Genomic DNA, 13,071 nt, shown 5'->3' with positions numbered 1-13,071 from the left:
AAGGCCTTTGGAGGCTTATCTCCCTGGTTCTAAGCTGCCAAGAGACTGAGGTCACTCTCTGCCCAGTCAGAGGCAAGAGAAATGCAGAGGTTGTGATAGTCCCAGGAATTTGATCCCAAATTCCCATTAAAGACAAGGGCTTTTGCTCTGCTCAATCACTCAGCTGTGTCCAGCTCTTTGCAACCGTATGGACTATAGCCCACCATATCCTCTGTTCATGGGATTTCCCAGGCAAGAATACTGGAGTGGGTTGCCATTTCCTCCTCCAAGGGATCTTCATGACCCAGGGATCGAACCTGCATCTTCTGAGTCTCCTGTATTGGCAGGCGGATTCTTTACCACTGAGACACATGAGAAGCCCGTTAAAAGACAAGTACACGCGTGCTTACTAAGTCGCTTAGCCATATCCAATTCTTTGCAACCCCATGGACTGTAGCCCGCCAGGCTCCTCTATCCATGGGATTCTCCAGGCAAGAATACTGGAGTGGGTTGCCATGGCCTTCCCTGGGGGATCTTCCCAACCCAGGGGTCAAACCCATGTCTCTTATGTCTCCTGGCAGGCAGGTTCTTTACCACTAACATCACCTGGGAAGCCCATAAAAGACAAGTGAAGTGAAGTCACTCAACTGTATCTGACTCTTTGCGACCCCATGGGCTATACAATCCATGGAATTCTCCAGACCAGAATACTGGAGTGGACAACCTTTGCCTTCTCCGGGGTATCTTCCCAACCCAGGGATCGAACCCAGGTCTCCTGCATTGCAGGAGGATTCTTTACTAGCTGAGCTACAAGGGAAGCCCATAAAAGAGAAGAGCTACTTCTAAATCGTCACCCTTCATTTCTGACAATATGGGACAGGGAAAAGCCAAGCCCCACCCCACTGCCTGCTCAGCAAAGTGGATAGCTCCCCAAACACCAAGAGGCAAGCACAGCTCAGTTCTCACATTTAAAGGGTTAAAGGGGGAGATTTACAGGACTATCTTTCTTTCCCTGAAACATCAAGCAGTTCATATGTACACATTTCTCTCCACTAAGACCTAATTTTCTACCATTTCCCTTGATTTGCAGCTCCCTTTTCCCCATTTCCTTGATTTAATGCCCAATTATTTTTTGTCCCATTGCCAGTAAAACAAAATATTTCATAACTGCTTCTGTGAGGTTTTTGGATACTGCCTTAAACATATGACTAACATACCTTCTATTGCAAAATTTAGAGAAATCGAGAGAACACCTAGTTACAAGTTCTGCATTTTTCTCAACCAGCTGACCTAAGCTTGACATTGAAAAGCACAAAGCTATACTTTAACTGATTTCCTGTGTGCCTTCTCTCTCGGCTTCCACTCAGCAATCCTTGCAGTCAGCTGAGAGCAGTGATGTTGAGACCTACTTTCTTCCACTTCTCCAGCCTCCTTTCCCTCCTCCAAACATGAAGGGACATAAGTGGACAGAGAACTAGCGGGCAGTCAGGAGGTTGGTGTTGAGTTGCATACCTGTCACCAACAGACTGCAGACTCAGCTGGCTCAGCTCACGAATTTGGTCCTTAGTTACCTCATCTATAGAACAGGAGATTTGAATCAAATCGCTTCTCATTTTCTTATAGCTCTAAAAATTCTAAATTCCTTTCTGTGTCCTAGAAACAGAAATTAAACACCCAGACTTATGGGTCTGGTTTTGGTATTCGAGAAGGGAGAAAATAAAACATCAAGAGGCAAGTCTTCTCTACTATTAAAATCTTTTTTCTCTACTTAAGCCTCTTTTGGCCTAATTTTCACATGCACAGAGACAAGGCCAGTAGGACAGAAAGGAATCTTACCAAAGTTGTCTCTGCTTTGTTTGACAATCCCACTTCTTTTCCTGCTCATTCTGCTTTCTGGCTTACTGCTCTGTTTGCAGTAAAAAGTTAAAATAACTTTGTTTTGAGAAATATATATGAACTTCATGAAAGTTGTCAAAACACTGGAGACAGTTTGGAGTATCCAAAAAACCATTATTGCCAAACCTGCTCTGGAAATGTCATAGGATATGACCATGCAATTCCAGATCTGCTAATAAGAAAACATGAAATTGTTACTCAGTCGTGTCTGACTCTGCGACCCCATGGACTATAGCTCACCAGGCTCCTCTGTCCTTGGAATTCTCCAGGCAAGAATACTAGCATGGATAGCCATTCCCTTCTCCAGGGGATCATCCTAAGCCAGGGGCCATCCAAGTGTCCTGCATTGCTGGCAGATTCTTTACTGACTGAGCCACTGGGGAAATCCCCCTGCTAATAAGAAGGGGCCACTTCTTATTCAAAGCAAAACTCCTTTGCATCAGCCTTCAGGTTCTTTCACATCTGACATCATGCACCTGTTTGAGTTCCACCACCCAGAGAGGGCATCAGCCAAGGGTCCAGGGCTGGGATAGGGTTCTATAGAGGGCACTTCCTTCTAGAGACAAGATCTAGAGGAAACCAAGACAGAGCCCCAGAAAAGATGAGATTCAAACCGAAGTTCAGAGACCACAAGAGGCAAGGAAGCCAGAAGTTCAGAACTGGGTAGAGAAAGCCCAAAGGGAAACTAGATTGGACTATGTATGAAGGGATTCCCATGAGCACCGAGATGAGAGGGAAGCAAATTACCAGGCCCAGGCTCAGAAGGGGTCAGGTTTCTCATCAATCACATTAGCCCTTGCTGAAGGGCCTGATACATTTTGTTTCCACCTGGGACAAACCAGCTCTCAAGTGCCTGGGGTTTCCAAGGTGACTGCTATAAACCATAATGGTATTAATATTTGCTTTGTGGGGACAGACAAGGATGGAATCAAGAGGATTCTGGAAAGAGAATGGTTTGACCACACAATATTCCCCCTAGACCAACCCCCTCCCTGCCGCATTTCTATCTCCAATGTATCTCTAATTCTCAACCAAAGGAGCTCTGGAGCTTAAAGGCGCCAGGATGAATACAGGGGAAGCCTCGGGGACTCTGGTGAGATTTTTCTAGATCTTCTAGATTTTTTTCTAGAACTGGTGAAATTTTTCTCCATTGTAGGGCCTACTGAAAGCCTGGAGGCCCAGTTTCAGAGTGTCCAAGTCAGAACTGCAGATGCTAGTAGAGCTCGATGTGTGCGGATCACACACACACACATGCACACCAGCAGGGGAAGGTCTATATTGTCCCCAATGAGGAAAGCCCAAGGACAGGCGAGCTAAGTTCTCCCTGCTCTCAGGTCAGATGGGCTCAAGGAGACCTGGAAGAAAAGAGCATCTTTCTAGAGTTCAGCTGGTCCTCAGGGGTAAAGATCCCTTGGCCTCTCTCCAGAAACCTCCACCTAACAATCTCCAACAACCACACCTGAGCCTCAGGAGAAGGCAAGGAGAAACAACAGAACATCCAGCAGCTAAGAAGGTGTGATCACGCTGAACAGCATAGCCCTGCCCTGTATGAGCTTCTACTGTAGGAAGAAATTAGAATCACAGCAAAAGTTGTTCATTTCCATCGATTCTAAAAAGAAATGGGATAATTTTATCACAATGAAGGAAGGCTTCCACTAGAATGATACATTAAACTTTCCCAAAAAAGTAAAATAAAATAAAAATTACCTATTGTGGGGGGGGCGGGGGGAGCCACCCTCTTTTATCAAGAGCAAGTAGAGTTGCTCACAACTCTCTTCCACAAGTAGGAAATGGGCATTTCTCTCTTTTTCCATATTTCCTGATGAAATTTTTTAAGTTAATAAAATAAAGGGATAGGGCCAGAAGGGATAGAAGACTTCTCTTGTGGTTCCTAGCTTTTTACTATATCAGGTATAAGTATAATGCAAAGGAGCTGCTTTCATAAAGGCAACAAAAATTTATACAGCCAAATGAACACAGTTGATGGTGTTTTAAAGGGCTAATAAATAACACCTCTTTCTTCATCCCCTGGAGATTAAAACCAAATGAGAGGGCTTCTCTGGTAGCTCAGTGGTAACGAAGTCGCCTGCTAATGCAGGAGACAAGGGTTGAAGCCGCAGTCCAGAAGGATCCTTCATGCCATGAGGTGACTAAGCTCATGCGTCACTACTATTGAGGCTGTGCTTTCGAGGCCCAGAGCCACGGCAACCGAGCACACGTGCTGCAACTACCGAAGGGTGCACACCCTAGAGCAAGCATAGGCTCCACAGCAGAAGCCACTGCAATGAGAAGCCTGCGCACAACTAGAGAGTCGCCCCCGTTCACTGCAGCTAAAGAAAAGCTTGTGCAGCAATGAAGACACCAGCACAGCCAAAATAGATAGTAATAAACAAAAACCCAAATGAGAGAAACACACCGGAGGCCTAAAGACAGAAGTCAAAATATTGCCAAGGATTTTGCCATGAGGTTTTAGATCTGTGGCCAGCAGGGCTTGCTAATACTTTATCCCCAAGTTAATCAGAGCCACCCATGAAGACCTCTCCAGGGCAGGCCTCTCACGTCAGGGCCAAGAGATCTGGCATATCTGAAAGATGAGCCCAAAGGGGCTGAGCCATGCATGTCTGGTCGTCCCTAAGTTACCAGTCCTTTTCGCTAAATCACCATTCAGTTCAGTTCAGTCACTCAGTTGTGTCCGACTCTTTGCGACCCCATGATCACAGCATGTCAGGCCTCTGTGTCCATCACCAACTCCCAGAGTTCACTCAGACTCATGTCTGTCGAGTCAGTGATGCCATCCAGCCATCTCATCCTCTGTCGTCCCCTTCTCCTCCTGCCTCCAATCCCTCCCAGCATCAGAGTCTTTTCCAATGAGTCAACTCTTCACATGAGGTGGCCAAAGTACTGGAGTTTCAGCTTCAGCATCATTCCTTCCAAAGAAATCCCAGGGCTGATCTCCTTCAGAATGGACTGGTTGGATCTCCTTGCAGTCCAAGGGACTCTCAAGAGTCTTCTCCAACACCACAGTTCAAAAGCATCAATTCTTCGGCACTCACCTTTCTTCACAGTCCAACTCTCACATCCATACATGACTACTGGAAAAACCATAGCCTTGACTAGATGGACTTTTGTTGGAAAAGTAATGTCTCTGCTTTTCAATATGCTATCTAGGTTGGTTATAACTTTTCTTCCAAGGAGTAAGTGTCTTTTAATTTCATGGCTGTAATCACCATCTGCAGTGATTTTGGAGCCCCAAAAAATAAAGTCTGACACTGTTTCTACTGTTTCCCCGTCTATTTCCCATGAAGTGATGGGACCAGATGCCATGATCTTCGTTTTCTGAATGTTGAGCTTTAAGCCAACTTTTTCACTCTCCACTTTCACTTTCATCAAGAGGCTTTTTAGCTCCTCTTCACTTTCTGCCATAAGGGTGGTGTCATCTGCATATCTGAGGTTATTGATATTTCTCCCAGCAATCTTGATTTCAGGTTGTGCTTCTTCCAGCCCAGCATTTCTCATGATGTGCTCTCCATATAAGTTAAATAAGTAGAGTGACAATATACAGCCTTGACGTACTCCTTTTCCTATTTGGAACCAGTCTGTTGTTCCATGTCCAGTTCTAACTGTTGCTTCCTGACCTGCATATAGGTTTCCTAAGAGGCAGGTCAGGTGGTCTGGTATTCCCATCTCTTGAAGAATTTTCCACAGTTTATTGTGATCCACATAGTCAAAGGCTTTGGCATAGTCAATAAAGCAGAAATAGATGTTTTCCTGGAACTCTCTTTCTTTTCCATGATCCAGCGGATGTTGGCAATTTGATCTCTGGTTCCTCTGCCTTTTCTAAAACCAGCTTGAACATCTGGAATTTCATGGTTCACATATTGCTGAAGCCTGGCTTGGAGAATTTTGAGCATTACTTTGCTAGCTGTGAGATGAGTGCAATTGTGTGGTAGTTTAAGCATTCTTTAGCATTGCCTTTCTTTGGGACTGGAATGAAAACTGACCTTTTCCAGTCCTGTGGCCACTGCTGAGTTTTCCAAATTTGCTGGCATATTGAGTGAAGCACTTTCACAGCATCATCTTTCAGGATATGAAATAGCTCAACTGAAATTCCATCACCTCCACTAGCTTTTTTCGTAGTGATGCTTTCTAAGGCCCATTTGACTTCACATTCCAGGATGTCTGGTTCTAGGTGAGTGATTACACCATCGTGATTATCTGGGTTGTAAAGATCTTTTTTGTACAGTTCTTCTGTGTATTACTGCCACCTCTTCTTAATATCTTCTGCTTCTATTAGGTCCAGACCATTTCTGTCCTTATCGAGCCCATCTTTGCATGAAACATTCCCTTGGTGTCTCTAATTTTCTTGAAGAGATCTCTAGTCTTTCCCATTCTGTTCTTTTCCTCTATTTCTTTGCATTGATCTCCTCTTGCTATTCTTTGGAACTCTGCATTCAGATGCTTATATCTTTCCTTTTCTCCTTTGCTTTTCATTTCTCTTCTTTTCACAGCTATTTGTAAGGCCTCCTCAGACAGCCATTTTGCTTTTTTGCATTTCTTTTCCATGGGGATGGTCTTGATCCCTGTCTCCTGTACAATGTCATGAACCTCGGTCCATAGTTCATCAGGCACTCTGTCTATCAGATCTAGTCCCTTAAATCTATTTCTCACTTCCTCTGTATAATCATAAGGGATTTGATTTAGGTCATACCTGAATGGTCTAGTGGTTTTCCCTACTTTCTTCAATTTGAGTCTGAATTTGGCAATAAGGAGTTCATGATCTGAGCCACAGTCAGCTCCTGGTCTTGTTTTTGTGGACTGTATAGAGCTTCTCCCTCTTTGGCTGCAAAGAATATAATCAATCTGATTTTGGTGTTGACCATCTGGTGATGTCCATGTGTAGAGTCTTCTCTTGTGTTGTGGAAGAGGGTGTTTGCTATGACCAGTGCATTTTCTTGGCAAAACTCTGTTAGTCTTTGCCCTGCTTCATTCTGCATTCCAAGGCCAAATTTGCCTGTTACTCCAGGTGTTTCTTGACTTCCTACTTTTGCATTCCAGTCCCCTATAATGAAAAGGACATCTTTTTTGGGTGTTAGTTCTAAAAGGTCGTGTAGGTCTTCATAGAACCGTTCAACTTCAGCTTCTTCAGCATTACTGGTTGGGGCACAGACTTGGATAACTGTGATATTTAATAGTTTGCCTTGGAAACGAACAGAGATCATTCTGTCGTTTTTTAGATTGCAACCAAGTACTGCATTTCGGACTCTTTTTGTTGACCATGATGGCTACTCCATTTCTTCTAAGGGATTCCTGCCCGCAGTAGTAGATATAATGGTCATCTGAGTTAAATTCACCCATTCCAGTCCATTTTAGTTCGCTGATTCCTAGAATGTTGCCATCTCCTGTTTGACCACTTCCAATTTGCCTTGATTCATGGACCTGACATTCCAGGTTCCTATGCAATATTGCTCTCTACAGCATCGGACCTTGCTTCTATCACCAGTCACATCCACAACTGGGTATTGTTTTTGCTGTGGCTCCATCCCTTCACTCTTTCTGGAGTTATTTCTCCACTGATCTCCAGTAGCATATTGGGCACCTACTGACCTGGGCAGTTCCTCTTTCAGTATCCTAACATTTTGCCTTTTCATACTGTTCATGGGGTTCTCAAAGCAAGAATACTGAAGTGGTTTGCCATTCCCTTCTCCAGTGGACCACATTCTGTCAGCCCTCTCCACCATGACCCGCCCGTCTTGGGTGGCCCCACAGGCATGGCTTAGTTTCATTGAGTTAGACCAGGCTATGGTCCTAGTGTGATTAGACTGACTAGTTTTCTGTGAGTATGGTTTCAGTGTGTCTGCCCTCTGATGCCATCTTGCAAAACCTACCTTCTTACTTGGGTTTCTCTTACCTTGGAGGTGGGGTTAATCTGTTATTCTTTGCCCCCTGGGAGGAGTGCAGGAGGCATGGATTAGCCAGTAATGCTACTCTAGAGGAAGCTCTTCACATAGATACATGAAGTCAGGGGAAGACACCTCCTCTGCCCACAGCCAACAACCATGTCCTTCAAAGTGGACATGTTGGTATATTAACACATATATGTGGACTCTAGAAAAATGGTACAGGTGAATCTGTTTGCAGAGCAAGAATGCAGATGAAGATGTAAAGAACGGATGTGTGGATACAGAAGGAGAAGGAGGAGATGGGATGAACTGGTAGATTGGGTTTGACCTAAATACATGGAGAAGGGGGTGACATGGAGAAGGAGGTGACAAAGGGTAAAATGGTTGGATCCCACCAATGACTCAATGGACATGAGTTTGAGCAAATTCCAGGAGATAGTCAAGGACAGGGAGGCCTTGCTACAGTCTATGGGGTTGCAAAAAGTCAGATGCAACTTAGCGACTGAACAAAAACAACACAACCATGTGTAAAATGGATGGATGGTGGGAACCCGCCGTATATAGCCCAGGGAGTTCAGCTGAGTGCTCTGTGATGACCTAAAAGGGTAGGATAGTGGGGGGGGGTCCAAGATGGAGGGAATAGATATGTATACATACAGCTGATTCACTTCACTGTACAGCAGAAGCTAACACAACATTGTAAAGCAATTATACTTCAACTTTATAAAGTGGATCCTTTGGGACAGATTCTCTTTTTTCAGTGCTACAATTGTTAGAATATTTTTGAAATCCTCTTTAAGAATCCTATTCAGAACCTGTATCTATTCTTTCAATACCTTTTGTTATAAGAAAGTTTCCTATCTGAAGGTTAGACAGTCAAAAGTCATTGGAGTAAAGCAGGTAGAAACACTTTGGGTCAATATGAAGGTGACAGTGGAGAGATGAGTGTGGTTTTCTTGTATGAAGTACAAACTGATCCTGAAGTCTGATCAGTGTTTGTCTGCAACGACAGCACCCTGGGCACGAGGGTATGGTTACCGGGGTGATACCTTCTGAAACCAAAAATCAGAACTTATGATCCGACAAACACTTTTTAAGCCACTTCCATATTTAAGAAGCCATTTTGCAAATATAACTTAGATGCTGAAATATTGTACTTTCTGACATATGTCAATTTTTTATGAACAGACTCAGATGAAATTTTGATGAAAACCTTTGCATTATCAATTCTAAACACACAATTGGTGTGTATAAAGTACTTACCAGTTCATAACATTGGAGAAGGAAGTTTTCCATTTCACAAAATTGTGGTATATTTATGTAAAAAAAAATTACATTCATTGCTTTATGGCAAAACCTCAGATGTGAACAATGGCAAGAGTGTTCATACTGACCCTTACCAATAAGCCCAAGAAGCTATACCAGCTCAGCTGTTCATCAGAGAGAGGACTAAGCTAAAAATAAATAAACCATTTTTAACCATATTTTAGTCTCAGAAAAGGGATTCATCATATTTTCTACTACATTTACATTCTCCATTGCTTTGCAATTAATTTTGTGAGACAGCCTCTTCTACAAGGCTGGAAACGAGTGATGGGATTCAAAAGACAGATAGAAGGTGAGGCATTAAAAGGCAATTAGAAGTTAAAAATCCAAGAGCCAAGAGTAGGTTCAAGGGCCCCCTCTGAAAAATCCCTGGTGGTAAGAGGGCTTGTCCCTTCCAGTGGAGAGGGCAGCCAGGCGCAGGGATCAGAGGAAGGACTAAGCCTTGGGAAAGCAGGCAGGCCACAATTTGGTGAGCAGAAGGAAACAGGGGGTTTTCCCTCCACTTCCTCATAAAGAGGGCAAGACAGGGAGAAGGGGGAAGGGAAGGAAGCTGGTAGGAAGCCTAAACAAATGACAGCTCTGTAACACAGGCTTTAAGAAACTGTAAGAAATATGGGACTCACTCATCTCAGAGAATTGTGACATTTAGGAAATAGCTCCCAGCACAGCCGGGCCTGGTGGTCCCATCTGCATCGCACAGGAAAGGAACATGGAGGCCCCCAGGGCCACGTTACTATAACAAACTGCTCTTCTGTGGCAGCCGGGAGGACTCCCATCAGAACTTCAGACTGTGCGCCCCTCTGCTCGGAAGAGATTTTCACTACCACCCGGAAGACAGGAACAGCTGGGCTGTTAAAGTCAACAGGCTCCCACTTCCACACCGAGCAGATTGTGTCAGAATTGGAAATGTGAAATTCACCTTCCGCTGCGTAGATGTTTAAGGCAGGGCGAGGGCTGTCTGCCGTTGCCTCCAGACCCCAGGAAGGGCTAGTCCCAGACCTTAGTAAATGCTCCAGCCTTGTGGGCAAGGAGATGGGGCCACGGCCGCTGCTAGGTCCCTGTGTCACGGATGGGCTCAGAACCCCTGTTGGCGGTGGGGGAAGGCGGCCAGTAAAGGAGGCAGGAGGATGCAGCAGAGGCTAGGACCAAAACACAGCTTATTCACCACACAGCCTTACACCTGAAGTGTCCTCACTGACCCCCTCTACCTGGCTATGAAAATCTTTCTGTCCTCCAGGGTTCAGCTCAAATCCTGCCTGTTCCCTGAGACATCCTGGTCACCTTGAGGTACCCTCCCTTCTCTGAGGTGAACTCCCATTATGCCTACACATGGACACTCCCTGGAACCCAGAGGAGTCTTCCAGGTAGGGGGTCCTCAAACTCCAGGATCTAACGCCAAATGATTCAGTGCAGAGCTTATGTAATAACAGAATAAAGTGCCCAATGCATGCCTGCTAAGTTGCTTCAGTCATGTCCGACTCTTGCAACCCCATGGACTGTAGTCTGCCAGGCTCCTCTGTCCATGGGAGTCTCCAGGAAAGAATACTTTCCTCCTTCAGGGGATCTTCCCAACCCAGGGATCAAACCCATGTTTCCTACAGCTCCTGATTCGCAAGTGCATTCTTTCCCACTGAGCCACCAAGGAAGCCCCCAAAGTGCCCAGTAAATGTAACGTATTTGAATCATCCTGAAACCATCCCCTACCTGCCGTCCATGAAAAATTGTCTTCCATGTCCCTTGTGCCCAAAAGTTGGGGACCACTGTTCCATGGGACCAAGCCCTCTTTCCCTAAGCTGCCTTTTCCTTATTTTTCCTTCAGTCCTTATCTCTTTTAACTCCTTCCTAAAGTTCCCTTTCTTCCTTACTCTCCCCTCAAACCACTCAGAACCACCCCTCCCCATGCATTACATAGACCCAAGTCCTTGTGGGTAGCTCCTAAATTGCTCTGGCTCTGCTCTCTGTCATGAGTCAAAGAAGGGTCTCCTCTGCCCCCAGTTCCTGCTGCTGGGCATGTTGAGCGGGGGCGCCTCTGGGTCCATGTGAGGGAGGAAGGTTTCAGGGTCTACCATTCCAGTTTGCCATTTGCTCTTTCCCCAAATATGTATCTAATTATACCAGACACGTCTCAAACTGTAAGGGTTCATTCCCTGCCAAAATCCATCAAGAGGGCTACTATAGAGACATGTTTTTCCTGTTAATGTAATTTTGGACTAATTTCTCTGCCCACAGCCTTTGTCCTCTCCCAATCTTCCTGCACAGTGAAAGATACTGTGCTCAGTTTCTCCTCTTCAATTCCTGGGTTTCTTTCTGGCTTGTTTGGGTGGTGGAGGTGAAAAGGCTAAGAAAACTTTCCTATCAGCCAAAAAGTTGGATTTTTTTTCTCCCCAATTAGAATGCAAATTCCTTTTCCCCTACAGGATCTAACATAGCAACAGGCACATGGAGTTACTTCAGAGCAAGTTAGGCGGCAGAACCGGGACCCAATCCCAGGTGTGGTGGGCTCCAGACTTCCACATCACCTCAGCTCCACATCCCGTGCCACCCTCTGTTCCATGGTGTTCCATGGCTGGGCTTACCAGAAGACCCTCTGGAAAGAAAAATAAGATATTTAGGGTCTGGGAATTGGAGGACAGGGGTGTCCATAGCCCTTCACCTATCCTTGCCAGTTCTTCTGGGCATGGTCTCTCAGCAAGGATCCAGACCCTCGGGTGAAGAGGCGTTCCTTGGCCACTTAACATCTATGGCAATCTTATCAACCACGGTGTCCTAGCCTTTGCCAAGAAGCTGGAGCCCTAGCCAATACCCAGCCTGTGGCCAGGGAGAGCGGATGAGGAGACCAGTCCAGGAACCCTACTTCCCCATTATAATTGGACTGAGAGTAAGAACAGGAAACATAAAAAAATTATATTCTTTCCTATTGACAAGAATCATGCCACAGAGTCAGTCTAGCCAGCCATGTCCCTGCTCTCAGACTGAGACTTGATACCAGGCCCATAGACAGAGGCTTTTGTGCAATTTTTTTTTAGCTTTGCAACCCTTTTTTTTCCAGTCACCTCTTACACAGAGCCCTCAAATAGAAAAGCAGTAAAAATGATAGAGATGAGAGAGGGGTCCCTGAGAACCAACTCTGATTGGTTCTCTGCTTTGGTTCTCTTCCCAACTCAATTTCCCCCCACCTTCTCCCTCAGCCCCACCCTGGAGTCCCCAGAGCACACTGGAGAGGAGCATTCTGAGAACTCGGGCATCGAAGCAGTCAGGCAGGCAGCCACGGGGGCAGGGGAAGGCCAGGCAGGCAGAAGAGTTGACCAGCAAATCTCTTCTGCACATGGACCCTTGAAGTGAGCTACTTTTGTCTCTGGAGAGTTAACAATGGGCCTAGGGATCAGAATGAAAGCTGACACAGACCTGTCAACATTTCTAGCATTCAGAGCCTTTAAATATTCAAACACCAAGATTCTGAAGGATCTTTGACTTTTCTCTTCATTTTTTTTCCCTCCAAATGTCAACAAAAACCACTTTTGCTGAGTGAAGAGTCTGGCCTTGCCTTTCCTGATGAAAAACAAAAGAGATAACATGAGAGAGAAGGCGAGTTTTGGTTTTGTTTTGTTTTTTTGTCAAAAAGGAGTATAAAGGATGGGGATTCTTAAGTGTTCTGAAGGAGAGGCCCAAAACAGAGAGAGAGAGATAGAGGGGCTTGGAGACTTACAGCCCAAAAGCCCCTCAAGTGTTAAGTTTGGTCCTGCCCTTCACTTCACAGATAAGTCAACTGATGCCCCTAGAAGTAAATAGAGTTAGGCTAGATCATAAAGCCAAGCTAAAAAAATAATAATAATTAAAACTGGAGCTCACTGTTTCTGGTAACTCCTTTTCACATGGGGAATGTTTTTTAAAGAGAAAGACAGTAAAGGAATTTTCCTCCAATTAAATAAATTTTAAAAAAAGAAAAGAAAGAAAGAAAGAAGGAAAGAGA

The sequence above is a fragment of the Oryx dammah genome, unplaced genomic scaffold (assembly GCF_014754425.2).
Source record: "Oryx dammah isolate SB20612 unplaced genomic scaffold, SCBI_Odam_1.1 HiC_scaffold_21, whole genome shotgun sequence".
Taxonomy (NCBI): domain Eukaryota; kingdom Metazoa; phylum Chordata; class Mammalia; order Artiodactyla; family Bovidae; genus Oryx; species Oryx dammah.
This window is presented reverse-complemented; position numbering follows the sequence as displayed.